This window comes from Pongo abelii, chromosome Y, assembly GCF_028885655.2.
Source record: "Pongo abelii isolate AG06213 chromosome Y, NHGRI_mPonAbe1-v2.0_pri, whole genome shotgun sequence".
Lineage (NCBI taxonomy): Eukaryota > Metazoa > Chordata > Mammalia > Primates > Hominidae > Pongo > Pongo abelii.
The window spans coordinates 29,012,714-29,026,012 of record NC_072009.2 but is presented as its reverse complement, the minus strand read 5'-3'; positions in this window follow the sequence as shown (position 1 = coordinate 29,026,012).

Genomic DNA, 13,299 nt, shown 5'->3' with positions numbered 1-13,299 from the left:
AGTGGAATGCAATGGAGTCCATTGTAATAGAATATAATACAATGGAAAGTTGACATGTAGTGTGAGCTGAGATTGTGCCACTGCACTCCAGACTGGGTGACACGTTATAACCTGTGGATAGAAAGGAATGGAATGCAATAGAGTGAAATGGAATGGAGTGGAATGGAATTGAATGGAATGGAGTGGAGTGGAGTGGAGTGGAGTCGAATGGAGACGAATGGAATGGGACGGAGTGGAATGGAACGGAGTGGAGTGGAGTATCGTGGAGTGAAATAGAATGGAATGCAATGGGTTGGAATGGAATGCAATGGACTGCTGAAAGGAAATGTGAGCTGTTATTGTTCCACTGCACTCCAGCCTTTGTGACGGAATGAAATCCTGTGGAAAAAAAGGAACGGAATGGAATGGAATGGAATGGAATGGAATGGAATGGAATGGAATGGAGAGGAGTGTAATGGAGGAGAGTGAAATAGAGTGGAGTGTCATGGAGGAGAGTGGAATGGAGTGGAATGGAATGGAGAGGAAAGGAACGGAGTGGAGTGGAATGGAACGGAGTGGAGTGGAATGGAATCCAATGGAATGAAATGGAATTGAATCGAATGGAATGAAGAAATATGTGCAGTGATTTGGCCACTGCGCTGGAGCCTGCGTGACAGAGGGAGATCCTGTCGATAAAACAGAGTGGAATGGAAGGGATTGGAATGGAATGGAATGGAACGTATTGGAGTGGAGTGGAGTGGAATTGAGTGGAGTGGAGTGCACTGGAATGGAATGGAATGCAATGGAATGTAATGGAATGATGAAATGATATGTGAGCTGAGATTGTGCCACTGCACTCCACGCTGGGTGACAGAGTGAGATACCCTTGAAAGAAAGAAATGGAATGGAAAGAATTTTTAATTGGGTGGATTCGAGTGGACTGAAGTAGAGTGCAGTGGAATGGAGAGGAATGGAATGGAATGGAATCGGATGTAAAGGAATGGAATGATGTGGAGTGGAGTGGTGAGGAGTGTAGTGCTGTGGAATGGAGCAGAAAGTAATGGGATGGTGTGGAGTGGAGTGCAGTGCAGTGGAGTGGAGAGGAGTGCAATGGCGTGGAATGGAATCGGATGTAAAGGAACGTACTGGAGTGGAGTGGAGTGGAAAGGAGTGGAATGGAATGGAATTGAATGTAATGGAAAGCAAAGGAATGGAATGGGATGCAAATTAATTTAATGCAATAGAATGCAGTTCAATAGAAAGTTGACATGTAATGTGAGCTGAGATTGTGCCTAAGCTCTCCAGGCTGTTTCACACAGTGATATCGTGTCGAAAGAATGGAATGGAATGCAGTGTTGTGAAATGGAATGGAATGTAGTGGACAGGAGTAGAATGGAGTGGAGTGAAGAGGAACAGAGTGGAATGGAACGGGATGCAGTGGAATGGAATGCAGTGGAGTGGAGTGAAATAGAAAGAAATGGAATGGGATGGAATGGAATGCAATGGAATGGAGAACAGAAATGTGAGCTGAGATTGTGTGACTACACTCCAGCCTTAGTGACCGAGAGAGATTCTGTGGAAGGAAAGAACTGATTTCAAAGGAGTGGAATGGAAGGGAATGTAGTACCGTGGAGTAGAGTGGAATGGAGTGAAACAGAATAGAATGGAGTGGAATGCAATGGAATGGAATGGAATGGAGTGGAGTGGAATAGAGAGGAGTGCACTGCAATGGAGTGGAGTGGAGTGGAAGGGAGTGGAATGCAATGGAATGTAGTGGAGTGCAGTGGAGTGGAATGGAATGGAGTGGACAGGAGTGGAAGGAGTAGAGTGGACTGGAATGGAATAGAATGGAACAGAATGCAGTGGAGTGGAGGGGAGTGGAGGTGAGTGGAGTGGCATGGAGTGGAAAGGAATGGAATTTAGTGAAATGGAATCCAATGGATTGGAATGGAGTGGAGTAGAGTGTAGTGGAATGGAGAGGATTCGAATGGAATGGAAGGGAATGCAACGGAATGCAGTGGTGTGGATTGGAATGCAGTGAAAAGGAGTACTATGGAATCTAAGGGAGTGGAGTGGAGTCTAGTGGAGTGGGATGGAATGGAACCAACTGGAATGGAATGGCACGGAATGGACTGGAGTAGAGTAGAGTGGGAAGGAAGGGTGATGAGTGGAATGGAGAGGAATGGAATGGAGTGGAGTGGATTGGATTGGAATGAACTGGAATGGAGAGGAATGGAATGAAGTGGAACTTAATGCACTGCAATGGAATTGAATGGAGTGAAATGGAGAGGAGTGGAGTGGAGAGGAATGGAGTGGAAATGAATGGAATGGAGTGGAATGGAAGAGAATGGAGACAAGGGGATAGGAATTGAATGAAGCAGATTGGAGTGGAGTGGAGTGGAGTGGCATGGAATGGAATGAAGTGGAAGGGAATGCAATGGAGTGGAATGTAATGGAATAAAATGGAATGGAGTGGAATGGAGAGGAATGGAGTGGAGTGGAGTGGAATGGAGGGGAGTAAGAGGAAGAGAATGGAATGGAATCGAAAGGAGGGAAGTGCAATTGTGTGGAGAGGAGTGGAGATGAAAGGAGTGGAGTGATGTGGAGTCGAGAGGAATGGAGTGGAATGGAATGGAATGGAGTTAAGTGGAGTGGAATGGAGTGGAAGGTAACGGAGTGGAATGAAAAGGAGTGGATTGGAATGGAGTGGAATGGAATGGAGTGGAATGGAGTGGAGTAGAATGGAGTGGGTTGCAGAGGAGCGGAATGGAGTGGAATGGAAGGGAACGGAAAGGAATGTAGTGGAAAGGAATGGAATTTAGTGGATTGAAATTGAATGGAAAGGATTGGAGTGCAGTGGACTGGAGGGGAGTGGAATTAAATGGAGTATAGTGCAGTGGAATGGAGTGGACTGGAGTGGAGATGAGTGGAGTGGACTGAAATGGAATGGAATGGAGTGGAGTGGAATGGTGTGGAGTGGGGTGGAAAGGAATGGAACGGAGAGGAATGGAGTGGCATGTAGTGGAGTGGAGTGAAGTGGAAAGGAATGGAATTGAATGGAATTGAATGGAATTGAATGGAGTGGAGTGGAGTGCAATAGAATGGAGTGGAGTGGAGTGGAATGCAGTGGGGTAGATTGTAGCGGAATGGAGTGTAATGGAATGGAATGGAATGGCATGGAATGGAATGGAACGGAAGCGGAGATTGTGCGACTGTGCCCCAGGCTATGTGACAGAGTGAGATAACATTGAAAGAAAGGAATGGAATGGAATGGAATGGAGTGGACTGCATGGGAACAGAGTGGAGTGAAGTGGAGTGGCCTGGAATGGAGAGAACTGGAATGAGATGGAATGGAATGGATTGAAATGGAGCGGAGTGAGGTGGAGCGGAATACAGTGCAATGGAGATGAATGCAAGGGGATGGCGTGAAATGGAGTGGAGTGGAATGCAGTTAAGTGTAGAGGAGTGTAAAGCAGTGGAATGCAATTGGCTGTAACGCAATGTAGTGGAGTGGACTGGAGTAGAATGGAAGGAAATGGAACGGAGCAGAGCCTAGCAGAGCTGAATGGAGTGGAACGGAAAGAAATGGAACAGAACAGAACGGGAGCTGAGACTGTGCCACTGCACTCCATGCTGAGTGACAGAGTGAGATACTCTCGAAAGAAAGGAAAAGAATGCAATGGAGTACAACAGAACGGAATGGAATTGAATGGAATGGAATGGAATAGAATGGAGTAGAATGGAATGGAATGGAGTGGATTGGAGGGAAGTGGAGTGGAGTGGAATGGAATGGAGAGAAATGGAATGGGATGGAATGGAATGGAATGAACCGGAGTTGATTGAGGTGGAGAGGATAGCAGTGGAATGGAGCGGAATGGAATGAGAAGGAGTGGAATTGAGAGGAGAGCATTGCAGCAAAGTGGAGGAGTGGAATGGAGTGGAATGGATTTGGATGTAATGGAATGTAGTGCAGTGGAGTAGAGTTGAGTGGAACGGAGGAGAATAGAATAGAATTGAAAGTAATGGAATGGAAAGCAGTGGAAGGGAATGGAATGCAAAGAATGGAGTGGAGTGGAAAGGAGTAGAATGGAATGGAGTGGAACGGAATGGAATGGAATAGAATGGAATGGATTGGAGTGGGAAAGATTGGAGTGCAGTGGAATGGAGTGGAATAGAATGGAGTGGAGTGGAGTGGAGGGAAGAGGAATGGAGTAGAATGGAATGGAATGGAAAGGAATGGAATGGAATGGAGTGGGTTGGAAACGGAGTGGAGTGGAGTAGAATGGATAGGAATGGAATGGAATGGAGTGACGTGGAATAGTTTGGAAAGGAATGGCATGGAATGGAGTAGAGTGGAATGGAGGGGAATGGAATGGAATGGAATTGAGTGGAATGGAGTGGAATGGAGTGGAGTGGAGAGGAATGGAATGGAGTGGAAAGGTCTGAAAGGAGTGGAATGGAGTGGAGTGGAATGCAATGGAGTAGATTGGAATGAAGTGGAAAGGAATGGAATGGAGAGAAATAGAGTAGAATGGAGTGGATTGGAATGGAGGGGAGCAGAGTGGAGTTAACAGCAGTGGATTGGAATACAGTGGATGGAGTAGAGTGGAAGGGAGTGTAATTATATGGAATAGAATGGATTGGATTGGACTGGAGTGGAAGGGAGTGGAGTGGAGTTGAAAGTAGAGGAATCGAAGGAAGTGGAAAGGAGTGGAGTAGAGTGGATTAGAGTGGATTCGAATGGAATGGAGTGGAGTGGAATGGTGTGGAAACGAATGGATGGGAGGGGAGAGGAATGGAACGAAATGGAATGGAATGTAGTGGAATGGAGAGGATTGGAGTGGACTGGAGTGGAATGTAATCGAATGGAGTGCACTGAAGTGGAATATATTTGGGGGGAGGGTAATGGACAGGAATTGTGTGGAGTGGAGTGGAGTGAAATACATCGGAATGGCATGGAATTGAATGGAATGGAGGGGAGTGGAATGCAGTGGAGTGGAGTCGATTGGAGTGATGAGGAATAGAACGGAGTGGCATGGAATGGAGTACAGTGGAATGCAATGGATTGGAGTGGATTGGAAAGGGGTGGAGTGGAGTGACGATGGGTGAAGTGAAATGGAATGGAGTGGAGTGCAGAGGAGTCTCATTTAATGGAATGGAATGGAATGGAACGCAATGGAAGCTGAGATTGTACCACTGCACTCCAGGATGAGTGACAGAGTGTGATACTCTCTAAAGAAAGGAATGGAATGGAATGCAGTGGAATGGAATGGAATGCAATGGGGTGCATTGGAGTGGAGTGGAGTGAAGTGAAGTGGATTGGAGTGGAACGGAGAGGAATGGAACGGAATGGAATGGAATGAAGTGGACTGGAGTGGGGTGGAGTTGAGTGCAATGGAAGGGAGCGAAATGGAATCAGATGCAGTGAAATGGAGTAGAGAGGAGTGCAGTAGAGTGGAAAGGAGTGCAATGGAGTGGAATGGAATCGGAAGTAATGGAAAGTAGTGGAGTGGATGGAACGGAAAGGAAAGGAGTGGAGCGGAGTGGAATGGAACGGAGCAGGAGGTGGGATGTGGCCACTGCAATCCAGGCTGGCTGACTGAGTGAGATATTCTCGAAATAAAGGAATGGAATGGAATGCCGAAGAATGGAATGGAACGGATTGGAGTGGAGTGGAATGGAGTGAGTTGGAGCAGAGTGGAATGAAGAATGCAATGGGATGGAAGGGAATTGAATGAAATGCAGTGGAGTGCAGTGGAGTGCATTGCAGTGGAATGGAGCGGAATGGAATGGAAAGGAGTGGAATGGACAGGAGTGGAGTGCACTGGAGAGGAGAGGATAGGAATGCAGTGGAATGGAATTGGATGTAATGGAACGTAAAGGAGTGGAGTGGAATGGAGTGGGCCAGAGTGGAATGGAATGGAATGCAATGGAAAGGAGTGGAGTGGAATAGAATGGAATGGAATGGAATAGAACGGAGTGGATTGAAATGGAGTGGAGTGGCGTGAAATGGAGTGGAATGGAATGGAGTGGAGTGGAGTGGAATGTGATAGAATGGAGAGGAGGGGAATGGAGCAGAATGGAATGGAGTGCAGCGGAATGGAGTGGAGTGGAATGGAATCAAATGGAGTGGAATGGAACAGAGTGGAATGGAATGGAGTGCAATAGACTAGAATTGAGTGTAGTGTAGTGGAATTTAGTGGAATGGACTGGAATGGAGCGGAATGGAATGGAATTGAGAGGAATGGAATGGAATGGAATGGAATTGAGAGGAATGGAATGGAATGGAATGGAATGGAATGGAATGGAATGGAAAGGAATAGAATTGAATGCAACGGAATTAAAAGAATGCAATGGAATGCAGTGGAATAGAATGCAATGGAATGTATAGTTGACATGTAATATGACCTGAGATTGTGACACTGCACTCCAGCCAGGGTGACATAGTGATATCCTGTCGTAAGAAGTGAATGGAATACAATGGAGTGAAATGGAATGGAATGAAATGGAATGGAGTGGAGTGGAAGGGAATGGAGTGGCATGGAAGCGAATGCAGTGGAGTGGAGCGGGGTGGAGTGGAATGAAATGGAATGCATGGACTGTAATGGCATGGAGTTGAAAGAAGTAGAGTGGAATGGAGTGGAATGGAATGGACTGGCACAGAATGGAGTGGAATTGAATGCAATGGAGTGGATTGGAAAGGAATGGAAAGGAGTAGAGTGGAGTAGAGTGGTGTGGAGTGGAGTGGAATGGAGCTGAATGTACTTCAATGGAGTACAATGGAATGGAACGGAGTGTAATGGAATGGAATGATATGAGGTGGATTGGAGTGGAATGTAGTGGAGTGGAATGGAATGGAATAGAATGGAATGGAGTAGAGTGTAATGGAATGCAGTGGCGATAAGTGGAGTGGAATGGAATGCATTGGAGTAGAGTGGAGTGGAATGGAATGGAATGGAGTGGAGTGGAGGGGAGTGGAGTGGAATGGAATTGAGAGAAGTGGAGTGCAGTTGAATGGAATATCGTGGTGTGGAGTGGAGTGGAAGTGAATGGAGTGAATAGGAGTGGAATGGAGTGGAAGGTAACGGAGTGGAATGGAGTTGAATGGAGTGGAATGGAGTCGAATGGAGTGGAATGGAGTACAGTGGATTAGAGGGGAATGGTGTCGAGCGGACTGGAATGGAATGGAATCTAGTGGAATGGAATTGAATCAAATGGAATGGAGTGGAGTGGAATGGAGTGGAGTGGAGTGGAGTGGAATTAAATGAAATGGAAGGGAGTGGAGGGAAACGCAGTTGATTGGAGTGGAGTGGAGTGGAAAGGAATGGAAAGGAGTGTGATGGAGTCCTATGGATTGGAGTGGAATGGAGTGCAATGTAATGAAGTGGAAAGGAGTGGAACGGAGTGAAATTGAATTTAGTGGACTGGAGTGGAATGGAGTTAAATGGAATGGAGTGGAATGGAATGGAATGGAGTGGAGTGGAAAGGAATAGAATGGAATGGAATGGAATAGAATGGAATGGAGTGGAGTGGAGAGGAGTGGAATGGATTGGAGTGTAGTGGAATGGAATGGAATTGAGTGGAGCGGAGAGGAAAGGAATGGAATGGAGTGGAGTGGAATGGCGTGGAATGGAGTGGAATGGAATGGATAGTAGTGGAGTGGAGTGGAGTGGATTGGAGTGTAGTGGAAGGGAATGGAGTGCAGTGTAATGGACTGGAATGGAGCAGAGCAGAATGGAGTGGACTGGAGTGGAGTGGAATGGAATGGGATGGAATGGAATGGGAGCTGAGATTTTACCAATGTGCTCTAGACAGGGTGACTGAGTGTCATACTCTCAAAAGAAAGGAATGGAATGGAACGCAGTGGAATGGAATGGAACAGAGTGGATATTAGTGGAGTGGAATGTGGAGGAATGGAATGAAATGGAACGTAATGGCATGAATTGGAGTGGTGTGGGGTGGAATGGATTATAGTGGAATGGAGTGGAAAGGAATGGGATGGAGTGGAATGAAGTGGAGTGCAGTGGAGTGGAACGGAGTTGAATGGCCTAGAATTGAGTGGACAGCAGTGGAATGTAGTGGAATGCAATGGAGTCCATTGTAATAGAATATAATACAATGGAAAGTTGACATGTAGTGTGAGCTGAGATTGTGCCACTGCACTCCAGACTGGGTGACACGTTATAACCTGTGGATAGAAAGGAATGGAATGCAATAGAGTGAAATGGAATGGAGTGGAATGGAATTGAATGGAATGGAGTGGAGTGGAGTGGAGTGGAGTCGAATGGAGACGAATGGAATGGGACGGAGTGGAATGGAACGGAGTGGAGTGGAGTATCGTGGAGTGAAATAGAATGGAATGCAATGGGTTGGAATGGAATGCAATGGACTGCTGAAAGGAAATGTGAGCTGTTATTGTTCCACTGCACTCCAGCCTTTGTGACGGAATGAAATCCTGTGGAAAAAAAGGAACGGAATGGAATGGAATGGAATGGAATGGAATGGAATGGAATGGAATGGAGAGGAGTGTAATGGAGGAGAGTGAAATAGAGTGGAGTGTCATGGAGGAGAGTGGAATGGAGTGGAATGGAATGGAGAGGAAAGGAACGGAGTGGAGTGGAATGGAACGGAGTGGAGTGGAATGGAATCCAATGGAATGAAATGGAATTGAATCGAATGGAATGAAGAAATATGTGCAGTGATTTGGCCACTGCGCTGGAGCCTGCGTGACAGAGGGAGATCCTGTCGATAAAACAGAGTGGAATGGAAGGGATTGGAATGGAATGGAATGGAACGTATTGGAGTGGAGTGGAGTGGAATTGAGTGGAGTGGAGTGCACTGGAATGGAATGGAATGCAATGGAATGTAATGGAATGATGAAATGATATGTGAGCTGAGATTGTGCCACTGCACTCCACGCTGGGTGACAGAGTGAGATACCCTTGAAAGAAAGAAATGGAATGGAAAGAATTTTTAATTGGGTGGATTCGAGTGGACTGAAGTAGAGTGCAGTGGAATGGAGAGGAATGGAATGGAATGGAATCGGATGTAAAGGAATGGAATGATGTGGAGTGGAGTGGTGAGGAGTGTAGTGCTGTGGAATGGAGCAGAAAGTAATGGGATGGTGTGGAGTGGAGTGCAGTGCAGTGGAGTGGAGAGGAGTGCAATGGCGTGGAATGGAATCGGATGTAAAGGAACGTACTGGAGTGGAGTGGAGTGGAAAGGAGTGGAAAGGAATGGAATTGAATGTAATGGAAAGCAAAGGAATGGAATGGGATGCAAATTAATTTAATGCAATAGAATGCAGTTCAATAGAAAGTTGACATGTAATGTGAGCTGAGATTGTGCCTAAGCTCTCCAGGCTGTTTCACACAGTGATATCGTGTCGAAAGAATGGAATGGAATGCAGTGTTGTGAAATGGAATGGAATGTAGTGGACAGGAGTAGAATGGAGTGGAGTGAAGAGGAACAGAGTGGAATGGAACGGGATGCAGTGGAATGGAATGCAGTGGAGTGGAGTGAAATAGAAAGAAATGGAATGGGATGGAATGGAATGCAATGGAATGGAGAACAGAAATGTGAGCTGAGATTGTGTGACTACACTCCAGCCTTAGTGACCGAGAGAGATTCTGTGGAAGGAAAGAACTGATTTCAAAGGAGTGGAATGGAAGGGAATGTAGTACCGTGGAGTAGAGTGGAATGGAGTGAAACAGAATAGAATGGAGTGGAATGCAATGGAATGGAATGGAATGGAGTGGAGTGGAATAGAGAGGAGTGCACTGCAATGGAGTGGAGTGGAGTGGAAGGGAGTGGAATGCAATGGAATGTAGTGGAGTGCAGTGGAGTGGAATGGAATGGAGTGGACAGGAGTGGAAGGAGTAGAGTGGACTGGAATGGAATAGAATGGAACAGAATGCAGTGGAGTGGAGGGGAGTGGAGGTGAGTGGAGTGGCATGGAGTGGAAAGGAATGGAATTTAGTGAAATGGAATCCAATGGATTGGAATGGAGTGGAGTAGAGTGTAGTGGAATGGAGAGGATTCGAATGGAATGGAAGGGAATGCAACGGAATGCAGTGGTGTGGATTGGAATGCAGTGAAAAGGAGTACTATGGAATCTAAGGGAGTGGAGTGGAGTCTAGTGGAGTGGGATGGAATGGAACCAACTGGAATGGAATGGCACGGAATGGACTGGAGTAGAGTAGAGTGGGAAGGAAGGGTGATGAGTGGAATGGAGAGGAATGGAATGGAGTGGAGTGGATTGGATTGGAATGAACTGGAATGGAGAGGAATGGAATGAAGTGGAACTTAATGCACTGCAATGGAATTGAATGGAGTGAAATGGAGAGGAGTGGAGTGGAGAGGAATGGAGTGGAAATGAATGGAATGGAGTGGAATGGAAGAGAATGGAGACAAGGGGATAGGAATTGAATGAAGCAGATTGGAGTGGAGTGGAGTGGAGTGGCATGGAATGGAATGAAGTGGAAGGGAATGCAATGGAGTGGAATGTAATGGAATAAAATGGAATGGAGTGGAATGGAGAGGAATGGAGTGGAGTGGAGTGGAATGGAGGGGAGTAAGAGGAAGAGAATGGAATGGAATCGAAAGGAGGGAAGTGCAATTGTGTGGAGAGGAGTGGAGATGAAAGGAGTGGAGTGATGTGGAGTCGAGAGGAATGGAGTGGAATGGAATGGAATGGAGTTAAGTGGAGTGGAATGGAGTGGAAGGTAACGGAGTGGAATGAAAAGGAGTGGATTGGAATGGAGTGGAATGGAATGGAGTGGAATGGAGTGGAGTAGAATGGAGTGGGTTGCAGAGGAGCGGAATGGAGTGGAATGGAAGGGAACGGAAAGGAATGTAGTGGAAAGGAATGGAATTTAGTGGATTGAAATTGAATGGAAAGGATTGGAGTGCAGTGGACTGGAGGGGAGTGGAATTAAATGGAGTATAGTGCAGTGGAATGGAGTGGACTGGAGTGGAGATGAGTGGAGTGGACTGAAATGGAATGGAATGGAGTGGAGTGGAATGGTGTGGAGTGGGGTGGAAAGGAATGGAACAGAATGGAACGGAGAGGAATGGAGTGGCATGTAGTGGAGTGGAGTGAAGTGGAAAGGAATGGAATTGAATGGAATTGAATGGAATTGAATGGAGTGGAGTGGAGTGCAATAGAATGGAGTGGAGTGGAGTGGAATGCAGTGGGGTAGATTGTAGCGGAATGGAGTGTAATGGAATGGAATGGAATGGCATGGAATGGAATGGAACGGAAGCGGAGATTGTGCGACTGTGCCCCAGGCTATGTGACAGAGTGAGATAACATTGAAAGAAAGGAATGGAATGGAATGGAATGGAGTGGACTGCATGGGAACAGAGTGGAGTGAAGTGGAGTGGCCTGGAATGGAGAGAACTGGAATGAGATGGAATGGAATGGATTGAAATGGAGCGGAGTGAGGTGGAGCGGAATACAGTGCAATGGAGATGAATGCAAGGGGATGGCGTGAAATGGAGTGGAGTGGAATGCAGTTAAGTGTAGAGGAGTGTAAAGCAGTGGAATGCAATTGGCTGTAACGCAATGTAGTGGAGTGGACTGGAGTAGAATGGAAGGAAATGGAACGGAGCAGAGCCTAGCAGAGCTGAATGGAGTGGAACGGAAAGAAATGGAACAGAACAGAACGGGAGCTGAGACTGTGCCACTGCACTCCATGCTGAGTGACAGAGTGAGATACTCTCGAAAGAAAGGAAAAGAATGCAATGGAGTACAACAGAACGGAATGGAATTGAATGGAATGGAATGGAATAGAATGGAGTAGAATGGAATGGAATGGAGTGGATTGGAGGGAAGTGGAGTGGAGTGGAATGGAATGGAGAGAAATGGAATGGGATGGAATGGAATGGAATGAACCGGAGTTGATTGAGGTGGAGAGGATAGCAGTGGAATGGAGCGGAATGGAATGAGAAGGAGTGGAATTGAGAGGAGAGCATTGCAGCAAAGTGGAGGAGTGGAATGGAGTGGAATGGATTTGGATGTAATGGAATGTAGTGCAGTGGAGTAGAGTTGAGTGGAACGGAGGAGAATAGAATAGAATTGAAAGTAATGGAATGGAAAGCAGTGGAAGGGAATGGAATGCAAAGAATGGAGTGGAGTGGAAAGGAGTAGAATGGAATGGAGTGGAACGGAATGGAATGGAATAGAATGGAATGGATTGGAGTGGGAAAGATTGGAGTGCAGTGGAATGGAGTGGAATAGAATGGAGTGGAGTGGAGTGGAGGGAAGAGGAATGGAGTAGAATGGAATGGAATGGAAAGGAATGGAATGGAATGGAGTGGGTTGGAAACGGAGTGGAGTGGAGTAGAATGGATAGGAATGGAATGGAATGGAGTGACGTGGAATAGTTTGGAAAGGAATGGCATGGAATGGAGTAGAGTGGAATGGAGGGGAATGGAATGGAATGGAATTGAGTGGAATGGAGTGGAAGGGAGTGGAGTGGAGAGGAATGGAATGGAGTGGAAAGGTCTGAAAGGAGTGGAATGGAGTGGAGTGGAATGCAATGGAGTAGATTGGAATGAAGTGGAAAGGAATGGAATGGAGAGAAATAGAGTAGAATGGAGTGGATTGGAATGGAGGGGAGCAGAGTGGAGTTAACAGCAGTGGATTGGAATACAGTGGATGGAGTAGAGTGGAAGGGAGTGTAATTATATGGAATGGAATGGATTGGATTGGAGTGGAAGGGAGTGGAGTGGAGTTGAAAGTAGAGGAATCGAAAGAAGTGGAAAGGAGTGGAGTAGAGTGGATTAGAGTGGATTGGAATGGAATGGAGTGGAGTGGAATGGTGTGGAAACGAATGGAAGGGAGGGGAGTGGAATGGAACGAAATGGAATGGAATGTAGTGGAATGGAGAGAAGTGGAGTGGACTGGAGTGGAATGTAATCCAATGGAGTGTACTGGAGTGGAAAGTATTTGAGAGGAGGGTAATGGACAGGAATTGAGTGGAGTGGAGTGGAGTGAAATACATCGGAATGGCATGGAATTGAATGGAATGGAGGGGAGTGGAATGCAGTGGAGTGGAGTCGATTGGAGTGGTGAGGAATAGAACGGAGTGGCATGGAATGGAGCACAGTGGAATGCAATGGAGTGGAGTGGATTGGAAAGGGGTGGAGTGGAGTGACGATGGGTGAAGTGAAATGGAATGGAGTGGAGTGCAGAGGAGTCTCATTTAATGGAATGGAATGGAATGGAACGCAATGGAAGCTGAGATTGTACCACTGCACTCCAGGATGAGTGACAGAGTGTGATACTCTCGAAAGAAAGGAATGTAATGGAATGCA